At 42.8% G+C, this 24,700-nt stretch overlaps 1 long non-coding RNA gene across 1 annotated transcript in view; it reads right to left on the minus strand.

Moving 5' to 3' along the window:
- Positions 1-487: 487 nt before the first annotated feature.
- The window catches only part of LOC140520234 (uncharacterized), a 31,615-nt gene continuing 7,402 nt past the window's right edge, over positions 488-24,700 (minus strand). The window contains exons 2-3 of the long non-coding RNA XR_011972433.1: positions 4,372-4,452; positions 488-941 (exon numbers count right to left, since the gene is read on the minus strand). This is a non-coding gene — a long non-coding RNA (uncharacterized lncRNA). The remainder of the gene's footprint in view (positions 942-4,371; positions 4,453-24,700) is intronic.

The raw sequence follows: 24,700 nt of genomic DNA on the forward strand, positions 1-24,700 counted from the left end.
ATTGAAATTCCATTTTTACCCTGAAGTATTATACTCAGTTTTGCTGAGTAGGTGATTCTTGGTTTTAATCCTATCTCCTTTGACCTCTGGAATATCATATTCCAAGCCCTTCCATCCCTTAGTGCAGAAGCTGCTAAATCCTGTATTATCCTGATTGTATTTCCACAATACTTGAATTGTTTCTTTCTGGCTGCTTGTAATATTTTCTCCTTGACCTGGGAACTCTGGAATTTGGCTACAATATTCCTAGGAGTTTTGCTCTTGGGATCTCTTTCAGGAGGTGATTGGTGAATTCTTTACATTTCTATTTTACCCCCTGATTCTAGAATATCAGGGCAATTTTCCTTGATAATTTCTTGGATGATGATATCTAGGCTCTTTTTTTGATCATGGTTTTCAGGCAGACCAATAATTTTTAAATTATGTCTCCTGGATCTATTTTCCAGGTCAGTTGTTTTTCCAATGAGATATTTCACATTGTATTCTATTTTTTCATTCTTTTGGTTTTGTTTTATAATTTCTTGGTTTCTCATAAAGTCATTAGCTTCCATCTGCTCCATTCCAATTTTTAAAGAACTATTTTCTTCAGCGAGCTTTTGAACCTCTTTTTCCACTTGACTCATTCTGCTTTTTAAAGCATTCTTCTTCTCATTGGCTTTTTGGACTTCTTTTGCCATTTGAGTTAGTCTATTTTTAAAGGTGTTATTTTCCTCAGCATTTTCTGGGTCTCCTTTAGCAAGCTGTTGTCTTGCTTTTCATGATTTTCTTGCATCACTCTCATTTCTCTTCCCAATTTTTCCTCCACTTCTTTTATTTGATTTTCAATATCCTTTTTGAGCTCTTCCATAGCCTGAGACCATTGCATATTTGTTTGGAGATTTTGGATGTAAAAGCCTTAACTATGATGTCTTCCTCTGATGGTATGCTTTGTTATTCCTCATCTGAAAGGATGGAAGAAAATACATTTTCATCAAGAAAGTAACCTTCTATAGTCATTTTTTTTTCTCATTTTTGGGCATTTTCCCAGTCAGTTACTTGACTTCTGAATCCTTTGTCAAGTGGAAGGTCTACTCTAGGGACCTGTAAGTTCTCAGTTCCTCCAAGGTGGCACAATCAAGGGAGAGGAGTTTACTCCTCTCCTGACCTGCGCTCTGTTCTGTGAGCAACCATAAGCAGTCTTTTCTGTCCTGGAACTGTGAGTGGGATTCCCTCTCCAGAGCCTCCACCAATTCCACCACACTAGTGCTCCTCCTCACCCTAGGGCTGCCACTCAGAACTGAGACCCAGATCATCGGCTTGATTCCCCCAGGGTCTTTAGGCAGAGGGCTCCAAAAGTGGATGCTGTCACTGCCCTGGGGCCGGGGCTGGGGCCAGATCATGCTCCCTTCTCACACAGGTGAAAGAGCTTTCTCACTGACCTTTGAGGCTGTCTTTGGCATTTGTGGGTTGAGAAATCTGGGAACTGCAGCTGCTACCCATGATTCCACACCCTGAAGCCTGCTCTAGTCCTGTCAGTGTCATCCCAAGTGGCCCATGTTGGGTTGCACTCTGCTCTGAGCCTGCTACAATAGACCTTTCCTGTTGACTTTCCAGACTGTCTTGGGTTGGAAATCTGTTTCACTCTGTCGAGTTGTGGCTTTTGTTGCTCCAGAATTTGTTTAGAGTAATTTTTTACAGATATTTTATGGGTTATAGGAGGAGGGCTAGAGTAGGTCTGTCCTTCTACTCCACCATCTTGACTCCTCCCCTTAGTTTCTTCATGTGTAAAATGGGGATAACAATCGTACCTGCTTTCTAGAGTTGTTATGGAAATAAAATGAGAGTATTTATAAAGCATTTTGCAAACCTTTAAACCTTTTAAAGTGTTAGCTAACCAGTTAGTAATAATAACAGTATTAGCAGCAGTAGCAACAGTTGTATTACTAGTGGTAGTAGCAGCAGCAGTAGTAACAGTAGTAGCAGTAGAAGAAGTAGTAGTAGTGACACATTTAGATTGTATTTTACTGTTAAAAAAGCATTCTCAAAACAACAAACCAACCTACCTTAGTAGGTTGTACAAGTATTGTTTACAGATGAGAAAACTAAGGCAGAGAGGGTAAGTGATTTGTCTTCCTTTCAAGTTCTCTAGGCTAGAATGCTCTCCCTCTTCACCTCTACCTCTTAGAATCCCTGGCTCATCTCCACTCCAGCCTGCAGGGAGTTAGTGGTCAAGACTGTGGTGATGTTTTAATCAGCCTGGCACAAGACACTTCTTTTCTCTTCCTCATAAAAGATAAATACTTGCCTCATTCAATTCAATTCAACAAACATTCATTAAATATCAGTTGGATGTAAGGCAAATTAAATAACAAAAAACAAACCCTGTTCTCAAGTAACTTACAATCTAGTAGGACAAATTAGGCAAGTACACAAACTGTAATAGTAAACTACCTTTGGACAAATATGTGTCTGAAGTATAGGACAAGTATAGAAGTATAGCGAGGATCAGGGGATCATAGCCCTGCAGCTGGAAGAGGCCACACAGGCCATCTAGTTCAATCCCCTCAATTTGCATATGAGGAAACAGGCCCAGAGAAGTTAAATGATCTGGCCAAGGTCACACAGCAGAGGCTAGATTTGAACCAAGGTCATTTGATTTCAGAGTCAATGTGACTTCCACTTTCAGGCTTGTGTGGGGGAAATGACAAGGTAGGGCTTCATGGCCCAGCTGGTACCTGAGATAGATACTTAAGAAAGAGAACTATTTAAACTGCTGGAGGGAAGGTATTTTAGTCATGGGAGGCACCTGTATAGATGCACAAGGCAAGAGATGGCATTAGGAAAATGGGTGGTAGCTGGCAGTTTGGTTTGGTTAGAGTTCGTAGACTTCATAAAGGAAAGTAATGGAAAATAAGACTAGAGAAGGAGGTTAGCTCTAGGTAGGGTTGAGGAGATAGTAGTTTTTCAAAGGCAACCAGGAGCCACTGCATGTATGCACTCCAAGCTGAGGCAGCATGGAAGATGGAAACAATAGTGATAACTTATGTTGTTATACCACTTTAAAGTTTACGTATTTTCCTTACAACAACATGGTGAAGAAGGTAGTATAAATATTATTATTTCCATTTTGAAAATTATGAAGCTGAGGTCAGACATATAGCTAGTTAACTGTTAAAGCCAGGGTTGAGAGTGAAGAGATATGGGTTCTAGTCCTAGTTTGGTCAATAATTGACAGAATAATCCTGGGTAAGTTACTTCCTTCTGTGAACAGAGTTTCCCATCCACAGAGACACAAGTTCCACCTCCCCACCTCCTCTGCTCACCATCCCAAGCTAGAGCTGCTGGACATGGACCTTAAAGAGCCAAAAAGCACAGTAAATGCCTGCATAGGTTCAATCGAGAAACAACTGGAGACCCAGACTGACCACAGGAAATGGTTTGGGACAAGGAGCAGGGCATAAGGCCAGAGGTCAGGCAGAGGAGAAGTAGGAAGAAGCCAAGTCTGTATTTCCAGCTTTAAACGAATGGAAGACAAGCCTATATTTCCATTATTAAAGGAAGATATGACAGTGCCAAACCACATGAGAATGAACCCTCCAAGAAGGAAGTGTCTGCCCTGTCTCTGCGCTCTTCCCTGTCTGAATTTCCCTGTGCCAGGATGATAACATTGTTTTTCTGTTTTTGAAAGGCCAAGGCCAAACTTACCCTCCGGTGCTGCCCAGGTTAATTGTACTCTTTAGTAAGGTCTGAGAAACCAGCCTCAATGTCTTTCAACTTCCTTCTTTGTCTAGGATTATTCCTTTGGGCAACTGTTGTCTAGGTAGCCTCCTCACCAGCAGTGGGAATGGAATCTAGGATTCTCTACCCCTCTCCCTATTCATGCCCAGTGCTTTGGGATTCCTTTGATTTCATTTTCTCATCTGAAAAAACAGATACAATGAGACTTGTACCACCTAATCCACAGCAGGCTTGTTAAGGTGTCTTTCTTTTCCCAAGAGATGCTAATGAGGAGTGTAATGAAAGGAGTTGATATACTCTCTCAATTCCCAGGCTGGCCTGTGGTTGGGCTTAAGGCTGGATCCTGGGATCTTGGGAAAGTCCTATCGATTGGCCGTCAATAGGTCCTACTGTCGTGGTCTTCTTTGAGAAAGATGAACAAGCAGCAGCAGAAATGACTAATTGATTATAATCAAACCAACAAGTATTTCTTAAGGACCTACTATGTGTTAAGAACTGTGCTAGGCACTAGTGAGGCAAAGACAGAAGTGAAATAGTTCCTGACCTCAAGGAGCTTACATTCTCTAAGAGATCTCCCCAGTTCTTCTGCTCTAGTTGTGCATAAACCCCTTCTTTCCTTCAGTTCACCTGAGGCACAGACTTATTTTTATATACCTACGCCAGTAGAGCTGAGAAATCTGAATCTCCCAGAGTCCAAGTTGTAGAGGTAGAGAGGAGCCCCATTGGGATGCAGACCTATTAGGGAGAAGATGAGGAAAATAATCATAATTCACATTTCTAGAAAACTTTAAGATTTATGGAGGACTTTCTTCATACCAGGTCACCATGGTGAAGTGCTCTCTTTAAGCCAGAAGACTGGTTACTCTCTTAGCACTGTCCTTTCCTCCCTGTACAACCTTGGGCCATTGACTCCACCATTATAGGTCTCATTGACCTCCTCTAGAATGAGAGGGCTGGATTAGATTGTGCATTTAGAGCTAAGAAGGAATCTTAGGGGTCATCTAGTCCCTTTAGTCTCTAGTTTTACAAATGAGGGAGCAGAGACAGGCTCAGACAAGGTAAGGAACTTCCCCAGGGTCACACAGCCGTGACCATCTGAGGTCAAATTTGAACTCAGGTCTTCTTGACTCCAGGACTGGAGCTGTATCGACTATGCCACCTAGCTTCCCAGAAAGAGGAATAGGGGAGTGATAAGCAAGGGAAAGGATACAAAGAGAAAAGGAAGAGAAGGGAAAGGAAATAAGTATTATTAAGTGCCCACTATGTAACAAGATTTACAAATATCTCATTTGATCCTCAAAAATAACCCTGGGCAGTAGGTGCTACTATTACTCTCATTTTACAGTTAAGGAAACTGAGGTTAATGAACAGAGGTTAATTGACTTGCCCAGGGTAACACAGCTAGAGAGTATCTAAGGTCAAATTTGAACTTAGTTCTTCAGACCAAGAGATCTATATATCATACCACCTAGCTGAAAGACAGACAGACAGAGAATGAAGACTTCATCTTTCTATTATGTGTATGTCAAGAAGAGAACAGAGGAAACTATCTAGCCTAGTGCCAGGACTTGCTCACTTATGTTTTCAGGTGATATCTGAATCTGTCTCTTAGAAGTCCTTCTAAATTCTTGGAATGATCTTGGGATCTTGATTGCAAATGCAGTCCTACCCCAGTGAATCTCATTTATACTGCCACATGTATGACTCTGGGCAAGTCAATTAACGTCTTTGAGCTTTGGCTTCTTCATCTGTAAAGCAATGGAAAGGTTGAATTAAGTGACCCATTTGGGACTTTTCCAACTCTAATCTATGATCCTATGACTCTCATCCTTTTAGCCCTCTCTCCCATTGATAGAGCTTTCCATCAAAGATCCCCATGTTTAAGAGTTGGATTTAGATAGAGCTGGTTCATCTAGCCCAACCCCATCAATTTACAGATGAAGAAACTGAGGAATGGAGAAACAAAGTAATTTGTTTAAGGTCACACAGGTAGCAAGTAAGTTAGCCTATATTCAAATCTAGAATCTTCTGATTCCAAATCCAATGCTCTAGTAGAGAGACATGGTGAAGAGTTAGAATAGCGGAAGGGAAGGCAGAAAGTAGCTCTATACTTCTCAATCCAGCAAAGTAACCTACTATTTCCTTCCTTGGCATTGTTCTTAACTGTTCTGGACTATCTAATGGTCTCCAATATCTTTCCTTCTCTTTCCTTGAACTTCTGTTCTTTCTCTCTTCAAACTTTGAGCAAGTCCTTTCCTCCTTCTAGTACCACAGCTTTGCAACACATTTAATGAGATTCAAAATTCTCAATGCTCCTTTCTTGTCTTTCAGGACTAGGCCCAAAGAGCCTGACACATAGTAATCACTCAATGAATGCTTGATTGAATCAAATCACTTTGGAGATGAGTTTGGAGGTCTTTGCTGAGAAGCTAGAGCAAGTCAAGCTACTTTGCCTGCCGAAGGGATGGTCTGGATAATACTTAAATTTGGAGCTCTCATATATGGGCTTCCAGAAACCCCTTGGTGATCTCATCCCTGACTCATTTCCTCCATCCTTCAGGTCATCCTGTTCTAATGTAAGTTCTTCAGGGAGAGTGAATGGTCCTTCTCTTTCTCCTGTACCTTTCCTTGGTGCTTGGGATAGAGTTCACCAGGTGTACAGCTCAAACCATGGAATGAGTTACCCACTCATTTTCTTCCAAATGGAAAAGCCGTCCTCATGAGCTTTCACTGCCACTGTGCATTCTTTATCCATCCTTCCTCTTAGGAGGGCTACTCCATGGAAGGGAGGGAAAAGTCCATATAATATTACCAAGAATTAGCTAGTTAGCACCAAGGCTGTGGGGCAGCCTTAGGTCAAATTGTGAGAAAGATAGTTTTCTTTTAACTCTGCCCCCATGCCATTTAAACATCCCTACTCCTCAGTTGCCAGAAAAACCCAACACACCCTTATGCCTTATGCCTTTCCTTACCTTCATAGGAACTGAATTATAGAGTTAGAAGGAGTCCTAGAGACTTTGTAGACCAGAGATGTCAAACATTCCGTTGTGGACAGCTCAAGAGTGCTGCCAAATCAGATCAAAACGTAATTGGGAAATACTGAACAGAATAAATAAAAATGCAATAGAGCATAGATAATATTCTTATGTGAGTTTCTAAGTCGACATATAGCCACAGGGATCCTTCAGTGTAATTCAGTGGTCTCAGTTCTAGTTAAGTTTAATACACTGATCTAGGCAGAGATGAGACTGGAAGCTAGGATTGCTGGATTCAAATTCAGGGCTCTTTTTGCTATACTTTGTTGTTCAGCCATTTTCAGTCATGTCTGACTCTTCACAAACCCTTTTTGGACTTTTCTCAGCAAAGATAGTAGTTTGCCATTTCCTTCTCCAGTTCATTTTACAAATGAGGAAACTGAAGCAAACAAGGTTAAGTGACTTGCCCAGGATCACACAGTTAGAAAGTGTCTGAGACCAGATTTGAACTCGAGTTTTCCTAATTCCAGGCCTAGCACCCTGTTCATTGAGCCTTCTAGTTGCCCTCTGCCATACTTAACTGCCCCCATCCTACACTCTTTTCTTTATCCCTATCTCCATCCTGAGTTATGTGACTTATACCCTATTCTCTTCCAGCTACGCTCTTTTCTTAATTGACAATTGGCTAATCTACTATGAACAACCTTCTGCAAATGTATTTATGGAAGAAAGGCAGACTGCATGGTGCCTTGAGAGGAGCACTGGGCTGAGAATCAGGCCAGCTCTGCTCCCCATTAGTCAGGTGACCTTGGACCAGTCATATTACTTCTCCTGCCCTGATTATCAGCCGTGCATAAACTTCCATAGTTCATTGAATTAATTAATTCATTGATCTTACTTTATACCCCTGGAATCCAAACTTCTTGTCCTCAGTCTGCAAATGTGTGCAAGCCAGCTCTAAATAACTAGTGCTGGGCCCTTGGCTTTCTTTTTACAGTGGCTTATCTACATGGCACAGTTCCTACGAGCAACTGAACTGGCGTCACAGAGAAAGGTCTCCCAATTAGCTCCAGGAAGAAAGTGAGTTGCTTTGTAAGAGGGTCTAATTAGCGTTTGAATTCTTGTAGGATACTAATTCTAGAACTGGAAAGAACCTCAGAAGTCATTGAGCTCAAGCCCCTCATTCTACAGATGAGTTAACTGAGACCTGGGGAGGTTAAATGACTTGGCCAAGATCACAGTGCCAATAAGCATGGGAGGCAAGATCTGAAGCCAGGCCCTCTGACTCCAGATCTAGTGTTCTTTTCACTATTTCATCTATAAAATGACTTAGGGGTGGGGGTGGGGGGAGATGATCAGTAAGGTTCCTTTCTGCTCATGTTTCTGTGTTGACTTAAGGTTTGTGAAGCTATTTCCTCACAACAGCCTATAGGTATAGAGATGAGGAAACTAAGTTTCTGAGAAAACAAGTGATGTGTTCACAATCACACAGGTAGGAAGGAAACGAGCAGATATTAAGGGCTAGACATTATACTAAGTAATTTACAAATATTATCTTATTTGATCCTTGAAACAATCCTGGGAGGTAAGTACTATTACTATCCCTCTTTTACAGTTGAGGACACTGAGGCTAGCAGAGGTTAAGTAACTTGCCCAGGGTCACACAGCCAGGAAATGTCTTGAGGTTAGGTTTGAACTCAGGTCTTCCTGACTCCAGGCACAGGGCTCTAGCCACTTTGTTTCTTAGCTGCCTTATAGCTAGTAAACATTTGAGGAAGGAGTTGAACCCAGGTCTCCTGGACCCAGTACCAATACCCTCTCTACTATATCATACCACCCTCTTACCTATATGCTTTGCTCTAGACAAAGGCTCTAACATTGGTCTTTGTGCCTAGGTGGCTTCCCCTACCACAGGCCTGAGTCCAGTCACCACCCTCTGATCACTTAACTGAGCAAACACTGTGAATTTTGAAAGATCAGTTATCATGTGTTATTCAGTCGTTCAGTCCAATTCTTGGTGATCCCATGGACTATAGCATGCCAATACTGTCTGTGGGGTTTTCTTGGCAAAGGTATTGGAGTAGTTTCCCATTTTCTTCTCTGGTCCATTTTACAGATGAGGAAACTGAGGCAGATCACTCAGCTAGTAAATGGGGCTAGATCTGAACTCTGGTCTTCCTGACTTGCAGGCCCAGTGCTCTATATAACACATGAGAAGAATCTGAAAAGGAAAAGGGGGAAAGGAGGAAGGTGGGGATGGTAGAGGAAATACAAAGTGCATTCTAAAAAAGGAACGAGACATGGATGGTCTGGGGAGGGGAATTCTTTAACCTAGAAATCTTAAGATCCTCCTGGAAAATAATTCTTCCCATTTTGGACCCTTTGACTGAAGGTCAACACATCAAGAAGCAAGACTAGAAGATAAAAAGTTAATTATCATCAGCTGATGGCCAGCTGCCAGGTGGGGGATTGGGGGAATACTTCATGGGAGGGTAGAAACCGGGGTGTTGGGGTCTCTAGTTCTCTGACCCCTTTACTCACTTTTGTGTCAAGAGCGGAGCAGGGTCTGGACTTAGCAGAGAGGGAGAATCCCTGAGAGGGAAGACTCCTGGCTGGGTTTCTGCCTTTGCTGTTCTTAACTTATGACCTGGTCTGACTCGGCTTCTCCCTTGGCTTAGGTTTTCCCATATGTGAAATGGGTCTAATCATCCTCAAAACACCCCTGCAAGGTACTAATTAGTGTCTATAAGGGGCTTTGAGATCCTTGGATGGAATAATAATAGTAATAACGGATAATAATACTCTGCTCTTCTCCAGGGCCTTTCATCCACAGATCTCAAAGCAGTTTATAAACCTTCATTAATTCTCACAACACCCCAGTGCGGGAGGCTGAGGATGATTAGTCTCATTTTACTGGTGGGGAAAATGAGACATGGAGAAACTAGGAGACTGGCTCGAGGCCACACAGCAAGTCAATGGGCACAGCAAGGACTAGACTCAGGGCCCCTGGCTTCTGGAGAGATGCTCAGATATTTCAGGCTCCTAAAGTCCAAGTAGCAATGTCATCAGGGACCTGGGCAAGGAGCCTGCTGGTGGAGCAGTTTCCAGTACTTCACATACTGCTCAGTGTCTAGTGCTCTGAGTCCTTGGCAAAAATGGGTGGAAGGGCTCTGAGTTCCTTAGGCCACTGGCAAATCCCTGAGGGTGAATGGGCAGGGCAGTGGTCTGAGGTTTAGAAGTATGGGGCTTTCTTTGCCACTCACATTCTGTGACACTAGGCAAGTCACTGATTGCCAGCTTTTCTTAGGATCATCCCAGATTCCCCTAGACAGGACCCTTTGGAGATGAGTGAGATCCTACCTGCAAGAGCCTTGAAGTTTACTGTATTAAATTGCTTGTCTTCTTAATTGGCGGGGAGGGAAGAAAGGGAAGGGAGGAAGAGAGTGTGAGAATTTGGAACTCAAAATTAAAAAAAAAGAATGTTAAAAACTATTTTATATGTAATTGGGGGAGAAATAAAATATTAATAGTTTTTAAAAAGAGCTTTCACGTCCTTGGAGAAGGGCAGTCCCAAGTCCTCCCACCCTCAACTTTGGTGTCATCCCATAAGGAAATTAACAAGGTGAACCCAGACAAAGTCCATTCATCCTGACTTGGCCAGGAGTCATCCCTGGATCCCTCCACTCTGGGAATTCTCCAGGATCTATTTAGAAGATTCTCTAGTCTCTTCTGCTTTTCCAAGGCCCTTTTTTCATGGATACTGGTAACTGAGGAGGATCATCCTTTGCCCAAGCTGCAGACCACGAAATAATACAGTGGTACTATCACCTCCCTAGCCTTTCTGGAGGAGGATGTATGAGTTCAGAGTACTAAGGGTGATTCTAGGGGAAAATTCCATTTTCCCATCTATCTCCCATCTGACAACTTTCCTTTCTGTCCTTGATGGTCTGGCACGTCTTCCTGAATCACAGAATCAGTTATATGGAAATTTAGGGGCCATCTAGTCCAACCCATACCTGAACAACTGCCAACACACTTGATAAGCCAGCACCCAGTCTGAGCCTGAAGATCTACAGTGAGGAGAGACTACACCACCTTCGGAGGCTGCTGCCTATTCCACTATGGGCCAGTTCTAATTGTTAGGAAATTTTCCCCAGCATCCTTCACTTCCTTTAGGAGGCAGCACAAGCACCACCTTCTTCATGAAACTTTTCCTGTTCCCTTCCAAGTGCTCCTAACCTAACTGCTTCATATTCAACAACTTTGTATTTATTTTGAATTTACTCTCTATATATTTACTTGGTATGTACTAACACGTTATCTCCTTTGATAAAATGTAAATTCCTTGAGAGAAGGGATCATTTCATTTTTTTGCCTTTATTTCGGCCAGTCCCTGGCATACAGAAGGTGCTTAATAAATGCTTATTGACCAACTAATTGGTTTACTCCTATCAAACCTAAATTTTCTTCTTTGCAACTTCTAGCCCTCCTCCTAATTTGTCTTCTTTGAGCTAAACACCCCTATTCCTTCAGCCCATCTCTCACATGGCATGTGATTGCCCTCCTCTGGACTCTCCAACCTATCATCAATGACTTTCAAATGGAATAATAGCCTATCAGAAGAGACACTGTTTGTAATGCTCCCTACACAGTGTTTGATCCATGCTGTTGTTTTTCAGGCGTATCCCACTCTTTGTAACCCCATTTGGGGTTTTCTTGGCAAAGACCCTGGAGCGGTGGGTCATTTCCTTCTTCAGCTTATTTTACAGATGAAGAAACTGAGGCAAACAGGGTTAAGTGTCTTGTCCAATGTTACACAGCTAGTAAGTGTCTGAAGCCAGATTTGAATGCAGGAAGAAGAATCTTTTTCCCTTTAAGCCCAGTGCTCTATCCACTGTGGCACCTAGCTGCCTGTCTCATGCATAGTAGGTGCCTTAAAAATACTTGTCTTCTTTCCTTTTCCATTCATAAATTGTGATGCCTAGAATTCAGCACAATCCTCCAAATGCAGTCAGATCAAGAATGGATATAGCAGGATTATGACCTCATTTTGAATGACCTTTGGTATACCTTGACCACCCCAGGTTTTGACTTGACCCTCCCAGGAGGAGTAAAACCTATTGATCTCCAGAGGTCTGTGGTAAATTGAAAGCTGCAGAGGGTGGGTAGAGCCATTCCCTTCAGACTGTCCTGCTAGTTGTTCCCCACGAATAACCTTTTCTCTCCCGTCTCTCTAGGCTTTTTCAAAACTGGCTTTCCATGTCTGGAATGTCTTACCTCTGCCTTAGAGAATCCCTTGCTCCTTCAAACTCAACTCAAGTATTGTGATCTCCTACACTCACTAGCCCTGTCTTGATTTTCCCAATTATAAGCACTTTCTTCCTCTTGAAATAAACTCGCATTATTTTGTATATGGTTCATATTTACTTACTTGTGTACATGGTGTCTCCTTCATTCCTAAAGAATTTAAGCTCCTGTAAGACGTTTTTGTCTTTATTTTCCTAAGCCTCCAACAGTGAATGGCACTTAATACATAATTTAATCCAATTGGGCAAAAGTTTCATAAAAGTATTTTTTAATGGGAGAATATAGGAACATTCATTGCAAAATGACCCTATGTTTCCTTCTTTGCTGTTCAGTAGTGTCTGACTCTACGAGACCCCATTTGGGGTTTTATTGGCAAAGATACTGGCATTGTTTACTATTTCCTTCTCTAGTGTGTTTTCATTTTACACATGAGGAGCTGAGACAAACAGGGGTGAGTGACTTGTCCAGGGTCACACAGCCAGTATATGTCTAAGGCCAAATCTGAACCCAGATCTTCCTGACCCCAAGTCCAGTGACCTATCCACTATACCACCTAACTGCCCTGACCCTACATTACAAAATTTAGAAAAAACATAAGCTTGACCACCTCTTCCCATTCCTTAGCAAAGGTAGGAGTTCCACAGGTATAGAATATGGCATATATTTTCAGATATTTTTCTACCTATTGATCAACTTTGCTGATTAATGTCCCTCTTTTTATTTTAAAAGAATTCTTTGTTAAATAGGATGGGTCTCTGGGAGTGGGGAGGGGAAAGGATACAGGGAGAAATTTAAGTGATATAAAAATATCAATTAAAAGTTTTTTTTAAGTGACCCTACTATGCACCCCAAGGACATCACTGACAAAAAAAGAAAAGCATTACTATATTACACATTATAGCAGCACTTTTCATGGTAGCAAAGAAATGGGAACAAAGTGGATACCTATTGTCAGGGGAATGGCTAAGCAATTGTGGCTGCTAGAATGATGACCATGAGACACATGGAAAGATCTACATGAACTGGTGAAAACTGAAGCAGGCAAAGCCCAGAAAACAATCTATACCAAGAGTCCAACAACATAAATGGAAAGAACAACTACCATGAAACAATACCAACTGCATGTTTCAAAACTGAGCCCCAAAGATGAAAAATGAGAAGATGCCTTCCCCTTTGTTCACTGGGTTTTGCTTAGAGGCAGCTAGATGGATGGAGCACTGGACCTGGAATCAAGAAGACCTATGTTTAAATCCCACCTCAGACACTTCCGAGCTATATGACCCTGGTCAAATCAATTAACCCATCTGCTTCAGTTTCCTCAGCCATAAAATGGAAATCACAGTAGCACTGACCTCTCAGAATTGTAGTGAGGATCCAATGACCTACTACTTGTAAAGTACTTAGCACAGGGCCTGGCACATAATGGGCACTATAGGATGTTTGTTTCCTTTCTCATTTTCTTCCTGAATTAAGAAATTTTTTTTTTGCTATAATCATTGGCTTTCTAGGAGGAGTTTGGTCAAGGATATAGGGGAAAATCTAGATGACATAAACAGAAAATTTTGATGAAAAAATCTATTAATTGAAAAGAATCCTGCCAAGAGAAGCTAATATGGTAAAGAGTACTGGACTAGATAGAGATTTGGACCTACAGATTCAAGTCCTTATTTTGCCACTAACGAAATTGCTTAGATTATTTTCTTAGAAATAACTTAGAGCCTTTCCCATGATGTACTTAAGTTTCCTTACCTATAAAATGAAGATTGTGGATTATGTGATGCCTGCTGACTTGCAGAGTCTATAAGAATTTTATGATTTACAACAATTCTTCACTGATGGTTTGTTATTCACTAACAACTTTGTGAACGGAAAGTCACTCACCAGAAGAGTCATCTTGGAGCTCTTAAAGGACCCTGGCAATGGGAGTCAAAGACTGACCATCTGGCAAAGATTTGGAAATTGAGGGGGATTCCCATCAATTCAGGAATGACTGAAAAAGTTATAAGTAATGGAATGTTACTGGGCTAGAAGAAATGATAAGGAGGCGGATTTTAGAAAAACCTGGAAAGACTTACATAAACTGATGCAAAATAAAGTGAACACAACCAGGAGAACATTGCACACAGTAACAGCATTCTTTAACTGTGAACCACTTACCCATTCTTAGTAATACAATGATCCAAGATAATTCCAAAGGACTCATGATGAAAAACACTATCCAACTCCCCAAAAAGAACTAGTGGAGTCTGAATGCAGATCAAAGCATACTATTTTTCACTTTTTTTCTTTTGAGCTATTTCTTCTTTCACAACATGACTAATATGGAAATATGTTTTACATGATTGCTCATGTACAACCTATATCAAATTGCTTACCATCCTAGTGAGGGGGGAGGTGAGGGAAGGAGGCAGAAAATTTGGAAGTCAAAATTTTAAAAATGAATGTTAAAAGTTATCTTTTAATGTAATTGAGGGAAAAACACGGTATTATTAAAACAAAGACTCAGCCATCAGAATACCAGGAATCTGAGTGGGGTTCATTCTTACCTGGGGAACTTTAGGCAAATACTTTTCATTCTCCTTAACTCAGTTTCCCTGTCATGGGATGGGACAGTGAAAAGAGCACTAGATCTGGAGTTAGAAGGCCCGAGTTTGAGGCCCAGCTCTACCACCTGTTTAAACTTGGACAAGTCACTATCCTTCCCTGGGCCTCAGTTTCCTCATGTATAAAATGAAGGGGTAGGGATTGGACTCTATGACTGCTGAGGATTCTTCAGTCAATCAACAAGCATTTATTACGTCTACTATATACCAGGCACTGGGCTAGGAACCAGAGATACAAAGCCATAAATGAAGCGCTCAGTCTCTGTTTTTGAGGAGCTTAAAATCTTTCAAGGGCAGATAAAATGAACATACATTAATAGGTACATATAAAATATTTGGGGGGAGGCATTAGCAGATGGGAGAATTGCGGGGGGAGCCAAGAAAGGCTTCTCAGAGAAGATGATATGTTAGCTGAACCCTGCACCTTGAAGGAAGCTGAGGATTCTAAAAAAGAAAGGTAAAGAGAGAGTGTGTTCCAGACATGGGGGACAGCCAGGGCAAAGACTTGGAGACAAGAAATGGAGGCTAGCATGTGAAGAACAGCTGGGAATTTCGGTTGCCTGGAAGGAGAGTCATGTGTAATAAGGACTCACAGGTAGGGCAGGGCTGGGTTTGAAGGGCTTTAAATGTCAAACTGAGGAGGTTATATATTTGATCCTTCAGGATAATAGAATGACACAGTCAGATCTGTGCTTCAGGAAAAATTCCATTGGCAGCTGTGTGAAGGATGGTTTGAAGAGGGGAGAAGAAAGGCAAGGGGGAGCGATGAGGAGGCTTTTGTGATAGTTCTACTGAGAGGAGACAAGTGCCCAAAGCAGGGTCTTGGTCCTCAGAGTGGAGACACAGAGAGTGTGTGGACAGGGAAATGTGCAAGATCTGGCACCTAACTGGTACACCGTGTGGGCTGAGTGACAGAGAACAGTCTTGCATGACACTGAGGTTTCAGTCCTGGGTGACTGGAAGGACAAGGGCACCCTAGACAGAAAAAGGGAAGTCTGGAAAGGGGGCATGTGAAGGGGAAAAGATGATTCCCTTTATGGACACACTGGGCCTCAGATGCCCAGGAGACATTCAGTTTGATATGTCCAAAAGGCAGGTCAAGCAAGTCAACAACAAGGACCTACTCTCTGCAAGGCACTGCACTAAGCTCTGAGTATACAAAGACAAAAATGAACTAGCTCCTGCCCTCAGAGAGATTATACTCTATAGGGGAGACAGTGTGGAAATATATAGGTATATATAATGTATAATTATTATATACATAAAAGTATACATGATATACCATTATTATATATAAGTATATACACACAGCCTATTTGCCCCCGACCTGTGGCAGAGCATTCCAAGCTTGTATTGTTCTGATCAGCCACAGTGGGACACAGTGTACCTTGACCCCAACATAATGATGTCATTTTGGCCTTCTTTGAGAAGGAAGGACAACAGCTATATTTATAATGTACATAAAATAGAATCAGCTGATTTGGGAATGGGTGAGGCACAAATAGCTGGGTAGGTATCAGGAAAGGCCTCATGGAGAAGGAGGCCCTTGAGGATGCAGAGGATTCTGAGAGGTCAGAGGGTGTCCCAAGAATTGGGGGAGTGGCCTGTGGAAAGATGCACAGGCAGGAGATGGAATATTGTATGTGAAGCAGTAATATTGTGCAATGACCAATTATGAGTGGCTTCTCTCGTCAGCAATGTCATGATCCAAGAAAATCCCAAAGGACTCATGATAGAAAATGCTACCCACCTCCAGAGAAAGAACTGACAGAGTCTGGAGTCTGAATGATGATGGAAGCCTACTCTTTTCACTTTCTTTCTTTTTCTCATTTTTTTTTCTTTTGATCAGTTTCTTCTTTCACAACATGACTAATATGGAAATACGTTTTACATGACTGCACATATCTAACTTAAATTGCTTACCATCTTAGGGAAGGGGGACAGAGGGAAAAAGTTTGTAATGCAAATTTTTTAAATGAATGTTAAAAATTGTCTTTTCATGTAATTGGGGGGGGAAATGAAATACTATTAAAAATATCGTGTATGAGAAACAGCAGAAGTCCAGTTTGGCTGGATCACACAAAGATTATGTGAAGAGGAGTATTGTTCAATAAGGCTAGAAAGTTAGGTTAGAGCCAGGTTGTGAAAGACTTTCAACGCCAAACAGAGGAACTTGCATTTGATCTTAAGGATAATGGTGAGTAGCTGAATTTTATTGAGTACAGTACTGACGTGATCAGACTTCTGCTTTAAGAAGATCATGGGGGCAGACATACGGAGGATGGATTAGAGAGAAGGGAGACAGAAGAATGAAATTAATTCAGTTGCCATTACAGTGGAGGAAGTGAGATTGCTGAAGGATACCACATTCTGCCAGAGGCCTTTTCCTGGTCCTCATCTCCTCTCTTCCTAAGATTACTTAGCACTCCATTTTGTATATATCTATCTATGTGCATGTTTTCTTCATTGTTAGAATGTATGATTCCTGAAGGCAAGGCTGTTTTGAACAATGCTTAGCACAAGATGGGTGCTACATAAATATCTGCTGATTACGTGTTGAAAGGACTGCCTTACAAGACCATGGCTGAGCAAGAAGGTAAGGCATCCTAAGCTCTTAATGTGTGCTGAAGTTTAGAATCAATGACTCAAGTTCAAATCCTGTCTCTGTCACAATACCTGTGTGAGACCCTGGACAAGTCAAGTACCTTCTCTTGGCCTCGGTTTCCTCATCTGTACAATGGGGACTGGGGGTGGACAAGATAGTCCCATAGGTTTCTTCCAGCTTTGAATCTGTGACCCTATTAAACAGGGTCAGGCAGGTGGCTTGGCACAGCAGACAGGCCCTGTCTCTGTCTAAGCCAGAGGAAGGTACTAGCTCACCTAAGCCCCAGAGAATTTGCTACTGCCTACACAGCACAAGGCTGAGGTGGAGGGGTGGGAAGGAGGGAAGGGGGGATGGGGGGACAGCAGGGATTGGAGGGGGGATGGGGGAAAACATTATAGCTCTTGCTAGTACTTTTGCCAAGAGCCTGCCCTGTTTGTGGAGAAAGGTCCCTGCCCTGCAGAGATGAAGCAAGTCTCTACTTCACTGTGCCAGAGGAGACGCCACCCCATCGCCTCTAGGATAAAATAGTAATGTCTTAGCTTGGCATTTTAACCTTCCACAGTCTAGCTCAAGCCTGCCTTTACAGATATTATATATCACTCCATTTTCCAGCCAAATTAGTTTCTCAGTTCCCCAAATTCAGGATTCCATCTTCCTCCTCAGTGCTTTTGTCTGTATAGGTCAGGTCCCCACTCTGTGCACAGAACACAATCCATTTTCCTCTCTTAAGTTCCTACCTTCCTTCAAGGCTCAATTCAGGGGCTGCCTCCTATGGAGAACCTTTCCTGATTCCCCTAGTTGATAAAATGTTCCCTCCTTTCTCAAATTATCTTGTATCAACTAATCTACCAACATGTTCTTTCCTTCAGTAGAATGTAGTAAGCTCCTTGAAAACAGAACTGATTTTATTTTCATCTGTGTGTCCTCAGCCTTTATTACAGTGTCTGGAACATAGTAGGAACTTAAATACTTTTAAAAAGTGAGATCAGAGAAGGGGACAGGGAAGGGGAAACAAATTCGAGCGCCACGCTCAGCAGTACCCTGATTCAACCCAACCACGGCCTCTGACCACTCTTTCCTCTTCCATGAGAGGGAAGTATGGTGTATTCTGAGAGGTACCGGGACTAGGACTTGGTACCGGCAGTCAAAGGACAAATCCAACCTTGCTAATGAGACAAAGTACACCCTTTGGATGGAGTTAGCCAAGATTGCAAAGAAGCTGGGCCGGAGAGACTGGGGTGGGGATGCCCTAGGCTGGAGTTCATAAGGGCTGGGTGAGGCTCAGAGAACAGGGTGACCTGGACAGTGTGACCCTGGAGATAATTAAATGAGACACCAACCCTTTGTGTGTGTGTGTGTGTGTGTGTGTGTGTGTGTGTGTGTGTGTGTGTGTGTGTGTGTGTTTGTACACGAGCGCCAGCATGTGTATACTGTAGCTTGTGTGTCTTCAATGGGGCCTGTTGGGACATCTTTCAGCAGCCTCAGCAATCTCATCAGAACAAGAACTGCTGGACACTCTCCATCATCTGTTTTTGCCACATCCAGAAGCTTGTTGGAGGGCCTTCCCCCCTTTTCTTTTTCTTCTCTAGAAAGTTTTCCTTGTGTCCAGGAGGCATCTGAATTTTTTTTTCCTCCCATCAGGTGTTCAGTCACCTGAGTGCCTGCTCAGGCCTGCCCACCCCCACAATGTACAGCAGGGAACTCCCTCGGGCAAAAAATGTCTCTTCTTGAAGCCAGACAAGAGTTTAATTAAGCCCTAAATGCACACAGTTGAGCCTGAAATTAAGGCAGTGAGGGGAGGGGAGGAACCGAAAGCAACTGAGGATAGGAGGGACTTCACCTTTCAGCTACCTTAGAGGTTCTTAGTATAGTGGGAAAGAACTCTGGCTTAAGATTTGAGGGACCTGGGTTCAGACCCTGTCTTTGTTTCTTACTGCCTACATGACCTTACACAAGTCACTTAACCTCTTTGGCCTATTTCCTCAGCTGAAAAAAGGAGGTGGATGTGGTAGTTGGCCTATAGCCCATGAGATCCCTTCAAGCACTAGGGTCATGAGACTATGGGCCAGGTCAAGGAGATGAGGTTTACCTCGCCAGATTTAGGAAAAACAACGCTCCAAACCGAAGTATTTACAAAACATCAAATGTTCATTTACAAAGGTATTTTCTGACTCTTGAACAAGGAAATGTCATTCCCCCAACCCCTTAAAGTTTTGTTTTTTGTTTTTTTTTTACTTTTTGGTTTCTCAAGAGTTGGGGGGTGGGGAGGCAATAAATAGTTACAGGCTCTGGCTGCATTCCTGTCCCTGCTGGGCTGTTGCATAAGTGATCATTGCCTTCAGAGGCAAGCAGGTGGGCCCACAGCACCACCACCCAGCTGAGGCCTCAAGGGTTAGAAGGAAAGGGGGTGCAAAGCCCCAAGATTCTGGCAGCTGGGGCTCTGGCTTTTCTGTCAATTCTCACACGGATGGTACAAGATAAGGAGTGTTTCTGTCTCTGGGCAACTAAGGCAGCCATGGCAGCCAATCTCCCTAAGACAGATGATTGCAGGAGTTGGCTGCTGCTGGCTTTCAGCTCTCCTGACAATCTGATCTATTTATCTGACTCTTTATTTTTTAACAGATGGAAGAGATGGCCAGAAGACTGGTTTGTGCGATTACATGCACACATTCTTCATGAAAGTTGGAAGTCCTGGCCTGGGGAGAATAGCAAATGGACTTTTAAAAATTCAGGCTACAGGGTGTGGAGTGGGTCAGGATTTGGGAAGTCTCAAGAAGAAGGAAGGGTACCTTGTTTAACAGCTTCCCCCCCCAAGAAAAGACCTCTAAAAGGTATAGTCTCATTTTCCTGGTAATTGATGTTCTTTTGCCCTACAACTTGGGCTGGTCCTAATTTGCCTGGGACTGAGGGCAAGAGTAGACGAGACAGGCAGGCATGTTATCTCTTGTCTTTCAACAGCTTCTAGGTTACAAAAGAGGGAGTTCGTGTAGAAGTGCACGCATGAACATTAGAGAGAGAACATGTGTGTGTGTGTTTTGGTTGGACATGCTTATGTGCTTAAGGGGAAATGTGTGTGTGTTTGTGTATGTGTAAGAAAGACAGACAGAAGAGAGAGAGAAAGAAAGAGAGAGAGAGAGAGAGAGAGAGAGAGAGAGATGAAGAGAGAGAGACAAAGAGAAAAACTAGCTCAGGACTGAGCTCTGAACCTCTCAGAGAAAACTCAAAGGACAGATAATTGAACCAAGCAAAATGGTCTACAATACACTAGTGAGATGAATCAAAATGTGAACTGACCCTCTGGTGGTTGATGTCAAAGACAGACTTGACCTCTTTTCTAACCAGCCATCTGGTGGAGGGACAAGCCTGGACTTGAAAGCCAAAGAAACTGGTTTCAAATCTGTCACTCTCTGTGTGACCCTGGGCAAGTCACCAACCAACCTCTTTTCTGAGCCTCAGGTTTTTATCTCTTAAGATGAGAGAGTTAGATTTCAAAAGCTTTGGAGATCTTCTCTAGCCCTAAATCTCTGATCCAGTTGTCTGGTGGGGTTTGACCACGCAGCAGACCATATATTATATAGTAGGTGTTGGGGATCTTCAAGTGGCAAGAAACCTGGGCTGCACCAGCCTGGAACCCAGTGACAAATATCCAAGACACAGCCATGAAAAGAAGGTGTCCCCAGATTTCAGGAGACGATGGTGCTAGCAGGATTCTGAGAAGTGATTTTTTTCCCCACTGAGTTGCTTCCTTGTCTTTCCAATTAAATGCTGCCTTGACCTTTCTACATCCTGACTAATATTCTTTCCAACCAGTAGGATGAGCATGGGCATGGGCCCCCTGATATCAAGTCAAAAGGTGAAGGGATAGCCCCTTTAGAGGGATGATTTAAATAACCTTTTCTCCTTCCCTTCCTAGTACAATTTAAACTGCCCCCCTGCCTCCCAAAAAAAACCCCAAACTGATAAAAGGCAGAAAGCCTAAGAGTAAATTTCTTTTTTTTAACTAATTTTTTTCAAAGATCTGTCTTTTCTCTCTCCCACCTCCTCATCCCTACAAATAAAGCAAATAAAATCCCTTGTTACAAAGGTATAGCAAAACAGATTCCAGCATTAGCAATGTCCAAAAAAAATGTCTCAGTCTGCACTTTGAGTCCAATACCTCTGTACTCAGAGGTAGAATAGCCTGTTTCATTATGAGTCCTCTAGTTGGTCACTGTGTTGATCAGAGTTCCTAAGACTTTGAAATTGATTGGGGACGGCTAGGTGGTGAAGTAGACAGAGGTCAGGCCTGGAATCAGGAAGACTCATCTTCCTGAGTTCAAATCTGGCCTTGGATACTTCCTAGCTGTGTGACCCTGGGCAAGTCACTTAACCCGTTTGCCTCAGTACCTTTGCCAAGAAAACACCAAAAATGGGGCCATGAAGAGTGGGACAACCAAATTGTTGTTACTGTACAAACTGTGCACTTGGCTCTGGTGATTTCACTCTGCATTCTTTCATACAAGTCTTCCTGTGTTTCTCTGAAATCATCCTCTTCATTACATCTCAGACCACCACAGTATTCCATCATATTCAGATAGTATAGTTTGTTCAGCCATTCCCAATAGATGGACACCTCCCTCAGTTTCCAGTTCTTTGCCATTGCAAACCAAGTTGCTAAAAGCATTTTTGTACATATAGGACCTTTTCCTCTTTTGTTGATCTCTGTAAGAGAATTTCTGCTATTTGTGTGCCCTTGGGCAAATCAGAGAAATGTAGATAAAAACTGGAAGGAACCTCTGAGGTCATCCACCCCAATCCTCTTCTTTTACAGATGGGGAAACTGAGGCCCAGAGAGGTGAGATGATTTGCCCAAGGTCAAACAGGTCATAGTTAATAGCACTGGGATTCCAATCTCAGGATTCCTCATTTCTTTCCTCTTCTCTGGGCCTTTAGTTTCCTTACTTGTAAAACAAAGGGGTTGGAGTAAGTGATTTCCAAAGTCCTTTTTACCTCTGAAATTCTAGGGTAAATTCCTTGTGGTAGGACGTCCCTTATTAGAATTCAGCAAGGTAGAGTAGAAAGAGCCTTTGCTCCAGAATCAGACAACCTGGGTTCAAATCCTGCCTCTGATATTTACTATCTGTGTGATTTTGGTCAAGTCATTTAATTTCTCTGGGTCTCACTTTCCTCATCTGTAAAATGAGGGGGGTTGGAGAATTTGGCCTCTGAGGCCATATCCAGTTCTTGACTGAGGTGCACACAGTAGGAACTTAATAAATCCTTAAGTAGAATTGATGTGAACTAGCTCTGCTTTTTTTTTTGGAGGGGGATGCCATTTTTAGCCTCATCCCTTAGTTATTTACTATGGGGGGGGGGCACAGCTAACAGTTTAGTCTTGAATCTCATTCTCTGGACTCCACGCTTTTGCATGTACTTTCACCCATACTTAAAAAATATCCATTCCTCAGTACTGCTTGTTGGAATTAATATATTCCTACAAGGTCTGCTTCATGTGCCTCCTTCCTCAGCGTCTTTCTGACAATTTGTCTCCTTCCTCCTGTTTTAGATAAAAGCATTCTCCTATCTTCAGATTTTCTTGAAACATTTTTTGTCACTCTTTTGCCTCCTATCATATTTTACTTTATATAATTGGGGCAGCTAGGTGATGCAGTGGATAGAGCACCAGTGCAGGAGTCAGGAGGACCTGAGTTCAAATCTCACCTCAGACACTTGACACTCATTAGTTGTGTGACCTTGGGCAAATCACTTAACCCCAATTGCCTCATCCTGGGTCATCTCCAGTCATCCTGATGAAAATCTGGTCACTGGATTCAGATGGCTCTGGAGGAGAAGTGAGGCTGGTGACCTGCACAGCCCTCCCTCACTCAAAGCAAAGTCAAGTGCAAGTCATGTCATTATTTCTCTGATGGCATGGTCTTCTTCAGCAGCGAAGGACAGGACAAACACACACTATGGGGGAAAAGACAGGCAGATTTGGAAGGTGAGTTTCTGTTGTCTGGCAAATGAGACAGCCTCCTAAACTGACAGCTGTATCTGCAGGTAGTTGGTTGGACTAATTACCTCCAGAGAGGGCCTGTTCTCTTCCTGGAGACAGGGACACGGTCACAGGGATTAGGTCAGCTGGTGCACCTGGGTCCCACAAGGATTGTAGGAGGAAGGAAGGAGAGGAAGGGAGAGTTTCCGCTGGGAGACTCATGGCAGAACATGGCAAGAGCTCAGACCCTTGGGATTGAGACATCTTCATCTGAACAAGTGGCTGAGCAGAAATCAGGTCTAACTCCCCTGGGCCTTCGGGGAGCACACTTGGGGCATCTGGGAGTAGGGATGGGATAGGAAGCACATTGATAAATAGGAAAGGAAAGTAAGGCTGTATTCAACTCTGGGTGTGAAGAGAGGGAAAGGGATGTTTGGATGTGAAATTTAATTTGCATCCTGAAGATGGGAGGGACCTAACAAAGACACCAAGTCCATCCCTTTGCCTTCAGGCAGCACTGAACTTCCACCAGACAGAGAATGACCTTGGGGCAGCCAGATGGTTCTGTGGCCTCAAGTCAGAAAGACCTGAGTTCAAATCCAGCCTCAGACCTCTACCAGCTGTGTGACCCTGGTCAAGTCACTTAATTACTGTTGGCGTTAATCCATTGGAGAAGGAAATGGCAAACCACTCCAGTATCCTTGCCAAGAAAACCCCATTGACAGTATAGTCCACGAAGTCATGAAGAGTCAGACACAACTGAACATCAACAATACTGTCTTTCTTAACCAATTGATCAGTCAATCAACAAACATTTATCAAATGTCTTCAGAGACACAAAGATAAAAATGAACTAATCCCTGTCCTCAAGAAGCTTACATTACTCAGTGCCTCTAAATTCTTTCTGTGCAGGAATTTTTCCTTCTGTATAACCCAAAGTCCTTCCTGTCCCAGGCAGAAAACATTCTAGGCTAGTTGGCTCCTGGGGCAGAATCACTCCACCCCAGCCTCAGCCTTTCCCAGTGATAAGCTACACAACAGTGAGGGAGTGGACTCCTAATTGCTGGGGTGGGAATGTTTGCCTTTTGCTAATGAAAATAAGTAAAGGAGATACTACTGGAATGCCCAGCCCAGTCCGACAGTTCAGGCAGTAATCAGTGTCCCTAACAATAAGACCTTGTATTTGCCCATATTTGTGCCCTATAGTTATTGGCTCCAGTCCCTACTTAGAAGAACACCTCTAGGCACCAGGGCATGGTTAGGAGGCCAGGGTAATGTCTACATTCTGCTCTGGCTTAAAATCTAATCAGCAACTTGGAGAGGAAGATCTGTTTTTGAAATTCAATTCCAATTCAATCCAATCCAACAAACATATATTAACTGCCTACTGTGTGCAAGGAACCATACTTAGTCCTGGGGAATGTAATAATGAAATCCAGTTCCTTCCTTCAAGGAGTTTACAGTCTATTGGGTGTAAACATGAGCTATGAAAAAGCAATGGAAAGAGTGAAAAAACTAT

This window comes from Notamacropus eugenii, chromosome 1, assembly GCF_028372415.1.
Source record: "Notamacropus eugenii isolate mMacEug1 chromosome 1, mMacEug1.pri_v2, whole genome shotgun sequence".
NCBI classification, from domain to species: domain Eukaryota; kingdom Metazoa; phylum Chordata; class Mammalia; order Diprotodontia; family Macropodidae; genus Notamacropus; species Notamacropus eugenii.